The sequence below is a fragment of the Astatotilapia calliptera genome, chromosome 23 (assembly GCF_964374335.1).
Source record: "Astatotilapia calliptera chromosome 23, fAstCal68.1, whole genome shotgun sequence".
Taxonomy (NCBI): Eukaryota; Metazoa; Chordata; class Actinopteri; order Cichliformes; family Cichlidae; genus Astatotilapia; species Astatotilapia calliptera.
Genome location: NC_137443.1, coordinates 42568695 through 42582948, shown reverse-complemented (window position 1 = coordinate 42582948; position 14254 = coordinate 42568695). Strand labels below are relative to the sequence as shown.

General features: G+C 41.2%; 2 long non-coding RNA genes across 2 annotated transcripts in view; both read right to left on the bottom strand.

The window, feature by feature from the left end:
- Nucleotides 1–14254, bottom strand: part of LOC145424315 (uncharacterized) — a 98155-nt gene that overhangs the window by 46053 nt on the left and 37848 nt on the right. The gene's annotated exons all lie outside the window — the stretch shown is intronic.
- LOC145424311 (uncharacterized) lies at nucleotides 55–2867 on the bottom strand. Its single transcript, XR_013905342.1, has 3 exons — nucleotides 2774–2867; nucleotides 2336–2470; nucleotides 55–1021 (listed from the first exon to the last, which is right to left on the bottom strand). It is a non-coding gene; the product is annotated as an uncharacterized LOC145424311 (long non-coding RNA).

Genomic DNA, 14254 nt, shown 5'->3' with positions numbered 1-14254 from the left:
ACTTTTTTTATTGCTCAAACACAAGAAACATGCTTTGAAAAACAAAATTGCTGGGCAGCACACAGCCCTGGAATGCTGCTAAAAACAAAGAAAGAAATTAAAAAGTGGCTAACGCGTGTTCAGGTTGTTTACTAAGCTCCAAAAGAAATGACAGAGTCAAAGGTAAAAAGACAAAAAAGTGACAGTCTTCCTCCTGCTGTGACTGACAGAGAAACAGCTCATGTGTGTTCAGTGAAATGTGTGTGATCATGAGACTAGTCATTGACATCGTCCAGACTGTAAAAGTATCACAGAAACACAGTCACCTTTGGCACTGCGTCACAAGCCAGCCATGGCTGATGACAGAATCACTGAACAAGTGGCAGCATGTTACTGTTACGACATGTTAATGCTTTGGACCACAAACTCAAAGCAACACGAGCTTCAGGAATCGTTCGATGTTCTGTGATTACTTTGCAGTTTTAGAGAGATTCAAATTCATTGTTTAGCTACAGGTTAACAGTCTTCACAGCTAAGTTTTGCCTCCACCAAAGAGAAAAGAAAAAATAATATTAGGGGCTTTCCTGAACATACTTAACACTAGTTGTTAGCCGTCTAAGACCAGAATGTCTCTTGCAAAGTGTACAGGTAAATTCTTTTCACAAGCAACTGCAACATATCTGTTAGTGAGGAGATTACCAGTATACTGGCATCTGGGTTTTCTGGCTCCCACATTCCTTAGTTCACACTTAACAACTTTGAACATCTTGTGACTTTTTGTCATTTGAAGTGTTTCATCAAATTTTCCCTCAACACAAATGTTTTTGATCTCACTTGGATTATCAAGGATGAACGTGTTGGTATCTTTACAGCTGTTGTCAACATTGTAGATCTGTTTCCTTCTTATAACCGTATCACAATCCATTGCAGTCATCTTGGCGTTTACGTGCTGTCTTCTAAACTGGCCATAGCGGGTTTCTTCAAGCGTTGAACTCTCAGTGGCAATGAGCAGCAAACAGATAAACAGGATCCTCATTATTACCTGGTGAAGAAAAAACAGAAACAATATTCTGATTGAGAATTTTATCCAGAAAAAGCACAAATTATTGCAACAAATATGTAATAAATTTGAGTCTACATGCTAACTTGTGGTTCCTAAAGTAGAATGGGAAGTGATAGGTTTGTAGCATAAACCACAGTTTACTACACAGCAAAAATCAAGACACAAGTAGGCAAAGTTCTTTGTGTTACTCATGCATGAGGGAGACCTGCCTGGAGCCAAGTGTCTCTCTGAAGAGGAGTGAACGCACCCCCCTCTTCATGCTACACAGAGTTGTTACAGACCTCCTAGGATGAGACATTCTTTCAATCTACAAATGAATATATACTTCTAAGCATATATAAATATATATTTCTAAGCATAAATGACAATCCAACAATACAAATCTAACAGGAAGCAGAGGCTTCAACTATCACCCAGCCCTCTCCTGTTGAGCCTGCTCCTATTCTGGCTTCAAGCCCAGCAAGAAGCGTCGGATCAGCTGCTGAATGATTGCTTAGTTACTTTGCTTTTGTCTTTGGGTGCTCAGGGACTTCTCATACACTCCTTCCCCTTCATTCATATTCTACTGTTACATACACTATGTTGCCAAAAGATTCTGTTCCTCTGCTTTCACACACACATATAAACTTGAATTACATCCTATTTTTAATCCATATGATGTCGACCTCCCTGTAAATGCTTTCCACAGCGTTTAGGAGTGTATGGGGAATTTATGAGGTCAGCCACTGATCTCACACATTAACTTGCAGTCTCTGCTCTATTTATGAGCAGTTCTTTCAGGTTGAGATCAGGACTCTGTGCAGGCCAAACTCGCTCATCCATGTCTTTATGGATCTTGTTTTGTGCACTGGTGTGCAGTGACATTGGAACAGGAAGGGGCCATCCCCAAACTGTTCCCACAGACTATGGAGCATGAACGTATCATAAGTGTTTTGGTGTGTAGAAGCATTAAGAGTATCTTTTACTGGAACTAAGGGGCCGAGTCTTAAATTGCTGTTGAATCTAAATGTCTTATAGTGAGACACATTAGAATTTTGATTTTGTCTTTTCACAAACTGATCGCCAGCCAGAAATCTTTACATCACACAATGAAACAATTTGCAAGAACTTAAACGTCGACTCGGACATGAAATCATCATAAATGTAAACGCTGGAAGCTTTCCTCACATCTCCTCGTGTATTGTGGCTTGGTCTGTAATAACAAATCTGCACTGCACATCTGAAAACGAATAAAACTCAACTCAAGAACCTCACGACCTTTGCTGCACTAAAAGGCATCCAGCATGAGATTACCTTATTTTTGCTTCACTGATGAGTGAATGAGTGGTTGTTGGTTGGTTGGTTGGTTGGTTGGTTGGTTGGTTGGTTAACCTGCAGCGGTTCAGGCACAAGTGGGTCGTGTGGAGCAGCAGGTGAAAGGCTCTGAAGCTGGCGAAAGATTACAATAAATCAAATACATGACTGAATAGGCAACATCTGATAGTCAGTGTGAATGAAAATGAAAGATTATCTAACATAAAGACTGGTCTCAAACTGTACATGCATGTAGCTTATGCAGGATTTGTGTGCTCACAGAACCCAGATAATGTCAGCATGTTTTTAAGCCCGTGTCTGGATTGTAAAAGTAGGTAAAGTGTGGCAGGAGCGAGGGTTGTTATACTTCCTTGGAGGTGTAGAACATGAGCCTGTTGAGAATTAAATATTTTTATTGTACAAACAAAACATTCTTACCAAATGAGGAGCGAAGACTCGAGATGAGCAGAGTGTAGCTGAGACACGCTGTTACGTTCAAGTCAGTCAAACTGGAACAAAGAACACTTGGTTCTTGTCACTTTCATTTTTATACATTTCAGCAGCACCGCCTTATGTAATCATTTAAATTATCACCTACATCACCAGTGCACCAGTTCTAAGAAAATGTACCACTTCTCTGTTTGTGTTTCAGAAACTTAATGCAACATGACCACAGCATCACGCAAATTTTATCACTCATAGCTGGCTTTTCTACTGTTTTACGAAAAAAAAAGTTTTCTTGCATATTTGCAGGCCAAACAATCAGGTTGAACGATCAGGCTTGACGCCTCCATTTCTACCTGTTCGTGTTTCCAAAGTAGAATCACTGTGGCGATCGCTTTAAAGGCTGGCTTTCATTGTTACATTGTGTTCATACCTAAATACTAAGAGAAAGTTCATATGTGTGTCCTCATTAGGACCGGGATTTGTGTTGGTGTGTGGGACTGTTTCCTAAGGTTTATACTGTTACTGGTTATAATGTGACAATGTGTTTCAGCTATTTTACAGAGTAACACAAAAGTAGAATAAAATAGAATAATCCTTTAATTGTCCCACAAGGGGAAATTTGGTTGTAACAGCAGCCAAAAAGACAAATATACAAACAAACAGGACACAGGACACAGAACAGAAACATACACAATTTTTCTTACATATTTACATTAAGGACAATGGTTACTATAAACAGAGAGTACTGTACAGTTATTAAATTAAATAAAAATAATTACAGGTAAGAGGCAAACCAGGTTGTAGTGCGAATTGGTTAATTAACTAACTTATTGCAGTTACAGCATTGATGTAAACATCTATGTTTGTTGGGAGCAGTTCTGATTGTACAGTCTGACAGCTGCAGGGAGGAAGGACCTGCGGAAACGCTCCTTCATGCATCTAGGATGCAGCAGTCTCTCACTGAAGGAGCTCTGCAGTTCAGCAACATCTACATGCATGGGGTGGGAGACTCTGTCCATCAGAGATGTTATTTTGGCCAGAGTCCTTCTGTCTCCCACCACCTGCACTGGGTCCAGGGTGCATCCCAGAACAGAGCTGGCCTTCCTGATGAGTTTATCCAACCTCTTCCTCTCAGCTGCCGATAAACTGCTGCTCCAACATACCACACTGTAAAAAATGACAGATGTAATGAGTAAATAATGCATTGCAATACTTTTAAGAACACTGTTCTGTGTAATGCATTACTTTTTTGACTAGGTTCATGTTTCCCCAGTATTGAACTCTATAAGAACGGGCGATGCCTCCAACATGCACAAACATTTGACCCACAGCATGCAATTCATCTGCATGAATGTAATGCCTTTAATATGCTGCTTAGAGATGGTTGTAGATCTCAACGTGGAGCCAGTTACAACCCAATAAGAATCAATAAGAGAATCATATTGATAAGTGATATTGAGAATGCCATCCCTACCTGCTTGTGTGTCACCCTACTTGCTCATAGGGGTTCATATAATTGTTGGGTCTTCTGTTGTCCTTGTATTACTGTAGGGTTTTATCGTACAATATAAAGCACATTTGTGATTTGGTTCTATAAAAATAAAGTTTAATTAAAAATAATATTTTTTCCGCTGTGCCTTGGCTCAGCCGGTTTCTCTTTTTGGTAATAACCTCTCCATCTCTGGAGAAAACCCTTTCACGTGGTACTAAGTAGGCAGGGGTTTAAGGGTATCCCACAGAAAGCCTGTAAAGATTTGGATAGATGCACCTCTGCTTAGATTATATAGATTAGGTGTTGTTGTACCCCAGTTGCTTGGCACACACACAAAAAGAGGTGAAAAAGGTGAATCTCCAACATGAGCAGAAGAATTTTGCAGGGATCCAATAGCACATACAGTGGTCCCTCACTGTTTCGCTGATTTTTTCTTTTTTGTTGCATTTTTTATTTATTTTTTTAAGTGCATTGTATTCTGCGTCCTGACTGGCTGTAGACAATTAGACCATTGTCAATCAATCTCGTGTTGTGTCTCCTGTACAGTACAGAATGCGTTCAGCTGGTCAAATTTACATAAAGCTTCGATCGCTAGCAGTGTGACTCTGACGTGCTGTACTGTATGTTTGTAAGTTTTCTCCCCAACAAACACAACAATGTCGACAAAACATCGTCACCGGCGGGTGCCTTTGGTTTCCTTCTATAACACTGGACTTATTTTTCTACAAGACTTTGAGAGTGTTCAAACAAGAGAGAAAAGTGTGAAAATGTTCATGCCTGCCTGGGAAAAGTGTATAAAGTGTGTAGTGAGGGGTTTTACAGCCTTAAAACATCTATAATAATTGTAAAAAATAAAGTTGGCTACTTCATGGATTTCATCTATCAGTGACTCCTGCGATAAACCAGGGACCACTGTATATGGTCATTAATCACACCAGCACTCAAACCACTTTCTGAAACAGCAAGACTCTAATAATTTTCTTATCAGAGACATTACTCACTCTTAAATAAGCAAGCCTTGATACGTGCTTCATAAAAAACGTACTGGATTTCTCCACAAATGTTCAGTATGTCCCATCATTATTTATTTTCCTGTGTGCAGATCCCGTGGAGAAAACAATGTTGTGGTGAGCTGTTCAGGATTAATTCTAAAGTGTGTGAAGTGTGAAGTGGTTTGGATCTGTCAATGCCCTGTGGAATATCGCTCGCTATCATAATGAACAATAAGCTCATTTTTAACTTTGTTTCTTGAAAGGATATATTTTGCAAACTCTTGAGTCATGAGTTCTGTAGCTGCGTCTTTGGCTCAGTGAATTTGAATATCTTACTTTCACAGCTGTCTGTTGCTTATCTCTGCTCAGATATAGCGTTCTCATTTCTGGTTTTTTAATCAGTATAAAATGGTTTGTAAGGAACTTACAAAGCAGTTTCACCACTGAGCATCATATATGGTTAGTCTTTCTTTTACAGGCATTTATCAGAAATGCATCATCACTACCAGTATGAAGACAATGACTGCAGCGCTATTTGATCAGAATATGTTGTCTTTATATTGCTTGTTTTATGATAGCATCTTCTTGCAATTGGGGCCTTCATTTGTTTCTCTATTTGGCTCCAGGAAGGAAACTATAAAATACTACAAGGTCAAATATCAACCATGGCTTTCGCTCTAGCATCCACATCACATAGACTATCTAGTCTTTTTATGCGGTACATGATCCCAGTTGTAGCAGAGTAACAAGCACATTACACATTTTAAGATTACTTTGATGCTTTTTTTCCTGATTTTGAAGTTTTCTCAGGTGTATGTTCAGGACAATTACTGGAAGCCACATTTCCTTACCCTTACCTCTAATGAATCTCTGTAGCCAATAAAGGCCCAAATACAGCTGCCCTCAGTTCTTATAACATACCAACAGTTTGTCATGGCCTGAGGCATCTCATAGTAACGTGAAAGGTATCTTTCCGCATCCTTATGAGATGCTCCAGATTCCCATTTGAAAACAACCGAACGCTGCTCGCAGCAGTAACACACACTTGGAGCAGAGGCTCCTAACATTAACTCTATCCATAACTTTAACCTTAACCCTATCAGGTAGTGTTTTTCAAAGCGATTCATGATTAGAACAAAAAACACATTTACATGTATAGATTCATTCCAAACGGCTCTCATGTCTCCAAACGCATACTGATGACTTGTCACATAGCATCGTTACCTGTTGGGATGAGAACGTGTTGTTTCCAAAGCACCAAAAATTGGGGTGTCTGTAGCTCAGGTAGAGCAGGAAACCTACTAATCAGAAAGTTGCTGGTTCAATCCCCCTCTGCTCCAGCCTGCATGCCAAATATCCTTGGGCAAGATGCTAACCCCAAGTTGCTCTCCGATGCATCCATCGGGAGGATGAATGTGTATTAATGTTAGATAGAAAGCACTTACAGAGAGAAAAAAGAAGTGATTGGGTGAATGAGGCAAGTTGTAGAGAGTAGAAAGGTTTTATATAAGAATCAGTTTATTTTTATATTTCAGATTTATTTTCAGTTTTCTACTTTTTACATGTAAGATTGATGTACATGTATCACACCTAACTCGGTGACAGCAAATTTGAACGACTGTAATCATTTCTTTCCGGCATCTGAAATATTAGTTTAGTTTGGGGTTGTTGTTTTTTTTGTTTCCTTTTGGCTCCTGATATTAGTCAACTACTATTTGTCAATGTTGAATAATGATAAATGAATTATCTACAGTTGCCTCAAAGCGGTGTATAATGCAATTTCACCAGCTGAGACCACATCCTCTTTTTAGGTTTGATAGCATTTTTAGTAGATAATGGCAGATGGCTTGAGCATGAATTTAAGCTGCAGTTTGGGGAAGGTCACAGAGGGGACAGCCAGCGACTCCTAAGCTGTGCAGATCCCTGAGTGCTAATGAGAAGTAAACGAATTGGAAAAAGGAGGGAGTGCGGGGCTCAAAAGCAAGAACATACAGCTTGTAGTGCTGAGTGAAAACAAATATGTTCAAATTATACATTTTCACAATTTATTATCAAATGGTCAGAATTTCAAAGTAGTTTTACATGACGCCATGGACCTCCATCTCTCTGGCTCAAAGACAAAGGCCAAGAGCAAGAAAAAAGCAAGAGGATGCAATGACAGAAGAAGCTGTGTCAACACACAGCTTCGATGGAAATGATGATGCAGCTTCAATAAGTGGTGCAAAAGTTAACATGAACGGTGCTCTGAGCTGAAACTGCTTTGCAGCTCCCAAAAAAATTGATTCTGAAAACGTTACATCCAGATGAAGAGAATCAAAGTTTTCGTTACATGGATGATTGAGCAGCATTTGATTAAATGAACAATAACTGCTCTTATTTGAATAGAGGAAAAAAATGAGTACAACATAATATCTGAACAGAGATATATCGGACCATGAAAGAACTTTCTGCAGCCATTAACAAACACCAGAATAAACACCCCGAGGCTGCTTTTATTGTTGCTGGCGACTTCAACCACACCAACTTAAAGACAGTCCTCCCCAGATTCCACCAACATGTCTCCTGCCACACCAGAGGAGACAAGACTTTAGACCATGTGTATTCCAACCTGGCTGGAGCCGTTTCTGGTCACCACCCAGAAACGGATCACCATGTACCCCAACCAGAAGCCTTGGATGAACCGGGATGTTCGTCTCCTCCTGAAGGCCCGCAACACCGCCTTTAGGTCAGGAGATGCACACGCCTACAGCACAGCCAGGGCTAATCTAAAGAAGGGCATCAAAAAAGCCAAACACCATTATAAAAAGAAGGTAGAAGAACACTTCTCCAACTCCAACCCCCGACGCATGTGGCAAGGACTCCAGACCATCACAGACTACAGGACCACCAAACCCTCCCCCGCATCCTCTGATGTCTCCTTCCTCAACGAGCTCAACAACTTTTATGCTCGTTTTGAGCGAGGGAACCCCACAACCACAACCAAAGCAGACATGACGCCAGACCACCAACCTCTGACTCTCTCCCCCACCGATGTAGGAGCGGTGCTGAGCAGGATCAATGTCCACAAGGCTGCAGGTCCCGATGGCATCCCCGGGCGTGTTCTCAGAGCGTGTTCTGGGGAGCTTGCAGGAGTGCTCACAGACATATTCAATCTGTCCTTGGCCCACGCTGTGGTACCGGCCTGCTTCAAATCCACCTCCATCGTCCCGATACCCAAAAACTCCAACCCATCTTGCCTCAATGACTACCGCCCAGTAGCACTCACCCCCATCATCACTAAGTGCTTAGAGCAGCTGGTCCTAGCACACTTCAAATCCTGTCTCCCCCCCACCCTGGACCCCCACCAATTCGCATACCGCCAGAACAGGAGCACAGAGGATGCAGTCTCCATCGCACTGCACTCTGTCCTCTCACACCTGGACAACAACAACACCTACGCCAGAATGCTGTTTATAGACTTCAGTTCAGCATTCAATACAATCCACCCCTCACAACTCATCAAGAAACTGACAGACCTGGGCATCAGTTCCCTCATCTGCAAATGGTTACTGGACTTCCTGACCAACCGCCCCCAACATGTCCGGCTGGATAACCACTGCTCATCTACCATCACAATGAACACCGGTGTACCACAAGGCTGTGTGATGAGCCCTTTCCTCTACTCCCTCTTCACCCACGACTGCAGACCTGCTGATGGTTCCAACACCATCATTAAGTTTGCAGATGACACCACGGTGATTGGCCTCATCAGTGACAACGATGAGGCCGCCTACAGGGAGGAAGTGGATCGTCTGGCTGAGTGGTGCGACAGAAACAACCTGCTGCTTAACGCCGAGAAGACCAAGGAGCTCATCGTGGACTACAGGAGGAATGCTGACCCACATCCACCCATCCACATTAAGGGGACGGCTGTGGAGCGTGTGAGCAGCTTCAAGTTCCTGGGAGTCCACATCTCCGAGGATCTCACCTGGACGACCAACTGCTCCAAGCTGGTCAAGAAGGCTCATCAGCGCCTCTTCTTCTTGAGGACTCTGAGGAAGAACCACCTGTCCTCAGACATCCTGGTGAACTTCTATCGCTGCACCATCGAGAGCATCCTGACCAACTGTATAACAGTCTGGTACGGGAACTGCTCTGCCTCGGACCGGAAGGCGTTGCAGAGGGTCGTGAAAACTGCCCAGCGCATCGCCGGAGCACCACTTCCTGCCATAAAAGACATCTACAGGAAGCGGTGTCTGAAAAGGGCTGGGAAAATCATCAAAGACCCCAGTCACCCATCACATGGACTCTTCACCCTCCTGCCCTCTGGGAGGCGCTACAGGAGCCTCCGGACTAAGACCACCAGGTACCGGAACAGCTTCTTCCCCACAGCTGTCAGACTCCTAAACTCTGCCTCCTGACATCTGACCCACGTTAACATATGGACTGAACATACACACACCCACAATGGACAACTGTACCCTCAAACACACAATAATAACATGGACTGAACCACCACTCACAACCACTAGCACTTTATATAGCCTCTGTAGAAATTATCTACACCCTCACTTATCTTAACTGCACTACTGTATAGCTCTGTGTAAATAATCATTCTGTACATTCGATAATCTTTAACCCTACAACTGTTTACAACTTGCATAGTTCACATTTCTGTATAGCTGTATATCTCAGATTTCTGTAAAGTTATTTATTTCATATTCTGTATAGTTTTTCATATTTATATCCTGTTCATATTCTGTACATAGCTCGTACTCACTACAGCCTGTACATACTTATAGTTATAGAATATTCACAACATACTTCATACCGTGTACATTATAACATACCATAATAGACCCATTTCTGTAATATACTTACATATCTATACTATTGCTAATATATATTGTAATATATCTATATCACTAAAGCACTTCTGGATGGATGCAAACTGCATTTCGTTGCCCTGTACCTGTGCATGTGCAATGACAATAAAGTTGAATTCTATTCTATTCTATTCTATTCTATATAACATGTGCTAAATTAACATTCACTGAGCCAGCCACTTGTTTGCATGAGATCTGAGACACTGGAAGCAGCAAAACAGCTTGTAACATGTTGTTATGTTTGATTCAGATGGACTAAAGAGTCTAATATGGGTAAACTATTAATGATATCAATAAATGAAAGACTGCAGTCCACTTTAGCTAACTAAAGATCCAGAGGAGGCAGAGCATTAACAAGAACACTGTCAGTGTCTGTGTGTCATGGTTCTGGGTCTTTGTCTCAGTTTTGTGTTGGTGGACTTTTGAATGTTGCTTCATCATTATTGTTGTGTTCTTATACTGACTGAAGTTTCCTAGTTTACTTTTCCTGCATTCGTGAATTTTCTGATTATTGTTTTTTCTGTGTCTCCTGTGGATGTCAGTCTTGTTGTCACGTAACGTCTGTCATAGAGTTCGTCTCTGTGTTCTGTCCTCGGCGTCCCCTTAGTGTCCCCAGCCCGTCTTGTGTCTCCCTCTCTTTGTGTCTTAGTGCTGTCTCTGGGTTTGGTCTCCTTTACCTGTTTCCAGTGTCCCTCTCTTTGTGTGTTGTCCTTGTCTCCTCAGTCCGTCGTGTGTTCCCATGTTTGTTTATTTCCATCCTAGTGTCAAGCTCATGTGTCCTTATCTCAGTCTCTGTGTTCGTGCTACTTCTTGTCTTATTTTGATAATCCTAGTCTGTGTTCCCATGTTTGTCCACTCCCGGATCACCCCTCAGTGTATATACTGTATCTGTTTTCCTCTGTCCTTTGTCAGAGTGTCTGTTCACCTACCCCCTGTGTCTCCATATTCCCAGTGTTCAAGGTTTCCGAGTGTTTTCCCAGTTTAGGTTGTCATGGTTGGTTCTGTTTGCTACTCAGCCAGAATAAACAGCTCGCTCTTTTTAAAAGTAGGCTCCAGAATGGATGATGGCATGTTCGCATGTCTTTATGCAACACTGAGTGTGCTGAACTAAAGGTAGGCCTAGTTTCATTTTCATGGTCATTATTATCAAGACAATGATTACGCCTTATTCTGATTATTTCTCCCTTTTGGAGGTGTAACGTTTACATGAGGGGTGTAGGAACATTTCCCCCTAAATATTTTTAGATAAACTTTTGCTAAAGTCACAGTTTTTGTCGTATTGATGATGCAGCTAGAATAAGTGCTTTTAAATAAAAGAATAACCATTCAAAGTGCTCAGTGGTGAAACTGTAACTCTTTCAGAGTTTGACAGCTGGACAAGTGATGCCGTATTTAAAGAAACATGAGATGAGTGCAGCATATTATCTGAACAGAGATCATTCAATGAGCAAGAATAAACACTGAAAGAGAAACACTTCACTGTTGATTATCATATGAAGTCTAATGAAAGCTGTTAATCTGTTAATATCCTGTTAATCTGCAAATACAGAACATGCGACTTTAAAGCATCCAGCAAAGTGATAACTGTCCTCTGCCCACTAAGTAGTGACTCTACAAAAGATTATTTTCAATATCATCTTTATATTATATTTAGTTATTCTCCAGCGCAACAATGTAAGGAGCTCTGTGATTGGTTAGGAAAGGACAGACTGGCCACCTGGATTTTTCTTCACTGCACATTGATCCATAGCTTTGCTCTGTAAAGGCTAACAAAGTGCTTTTGCTTTACAAAGACATTCAGCGTCGGTATTCACTCTTTTAAAATGCCACTGAACACTGGAGTGAAATGGAGCCCTGATCCTCAGAGTTTTATTGTTGCTAACATTTCTTATAGATAGCACAGATAGTGCCCCACTGCAGTAATCACTCATGTCTAGATATTCCTGTCAAAAAGGAGTTTTTCCTCCCCACTGTAACATGGCAAACATAGCAAACGGATAAACCAGCTGAAGCTTCAGACAGCCGTCAGACAGTGAAACACTGCCATCTGCTGGACTCCAATAACAAAGACGCTGCTTTGACGGGTGAGGGAGTTTCAACAAGTCTGCAACGACTCAAGCATCAAACTACAGAACTATTGTAGCGGACATGGTGCTCTAATGACTGCTTCATTAACGCAGGTCAGAAAGGATCAAACATATCAATAAATTATAAAACACAAAACGTCTCTTATTGCCCAGGGCTCAGGAAGTGAGTGTGTTCCTTATAGCCTATTAAACCTTAGCATGTTATTTTGATGTGTTACAGATGAAACAGCTATCCAGTAACATTCAGCTACAAAAATGCTTTTTTATAATTACTTTTTTACAGCTTCGCACTTTTACACAAGTTTTATCATCAGTGTCACAATGGCTGCTGCTAAAATTGAGTACAAGATATTTGTTGGCCTGATTAAAGGTCTTGATGCGTGCTCAATCATCCAGGGAAGTAAATCTCCAAAAGTTGATCCTGTTCTTCTGGACGTAGCGTTTTCAGTCAGAGAAACCAGCCGACTGAAGGAACAATGGGCTGGGAGGTCAGTTCCTTAATCATGATTATGCAAATTCTCATGACCATTGATCAACAACCACTGATCAATGGTCTTGAGTACCATTCACAGAGAGTTGGAGAACGGCTGCAATCACAGCATTGTAAGATGGTGACAGATGTACCCTTAGGCCCCCTCCTTGATTCAGAGAGGGTCTTTCCCTTTTCACGTAAATGGCCTCCTTGACTCCGCCCTCAAACCAGCGTTCATTGCAGTTATTGTTGACAATCACATTGTATCGTGTAACCATCCAGCTCACATATTCAATGTAAATGATTTGTTGAACTCAAGACATGATGAATGTTCCTGCATTAAAACACATCCAGCCTAGTGTTCTCACTCTCCCTAAATGGATCTGTTACATTAGTGATATGTGGGAGTTGTGTTTCAGTCTTTTCCACATGAGGACATTTACATTTAGTTTTTGCTTTACTGATGAGTGGCTGGTTAACCTGCAGTGGTTGAAGTATGTGTCGGTCGTCTGGAAGAGTAGGTGTAGAAGACGTCTTTAATGAATGTAATGCTCTGAAGGTGTCAGTGATTACTGTGAATTCATTATAAAAGTGGATTTCAGTGAATAAAGACAGGCCCTCATGGTGAAGCTCAGGAGTCCATAAAGTGTAACAGGAGAGCTGTGTCATACTTTCAGAGATTTTACATGAGCCAGTCTTTCAAAAAATACATAAATAAATAATTCATTCATTCATCCACAGGAAACACAATGCTCATATCTGAAAGTAAACTCTGATATATATCCCCGACTAGCGTTACTACTAAATAAAGGCTAAATAAATGACTAAATATATAAAGACACTCTCCAGAAGAAGAAGTTAAAGGGATTTTATTTATTGTACAAGCAATATCTTCATAAGAATTACAAATTCTGCAGACATATTACCTTCTTACTGAACCTGAATAACTCACACACAGACGTGTCTGCTGCTTATCTTTGTTCAAACATGATGTTTTATCTTCTCTTCAAAACACATTACTCATCTTTCTGGCATCGTGTTACATGAAAACACCTGCATTCTACCTGTGTCATTGTACCACAAAGACAATGATTGCAACACTGTGCTTGCAAAATAGAAGAAATAAGACGACCAGCAAATACATAAAAGATGGTAAAAGTGATTCCATCTTTGTGTCTCCTCCCATTGTTTCCCCAGTCTGTCTAGTTCCCATATTCCCAGGACACCGCTGGACAACAAGTGGGTATTCCAAGACTGAGAGACAGCCAGAGTTGGCAAAAGATCAGACATTCTTAAGTAGAAGTAAAAATACTATTGTTCCAGTGAAAGTTAAAGTACTGATTCAACTTCATTACTCAGCTAAAGCAAAAAAGTACAGGCTCGAAGCGCTTACAGAGAAAAGCATACAACAGAATGCTGATCGCGGCAGTAACACACACTTGGAGGAGAGGCTCCAGCCGTCCATTCCAGCCCTATCCCTAACATTAACTCTAACCATAACTTTAACCTTAACCCTATCAGGTCTTGTTTTACAAAGCGATTCATGATTAGAACAAAAAACACA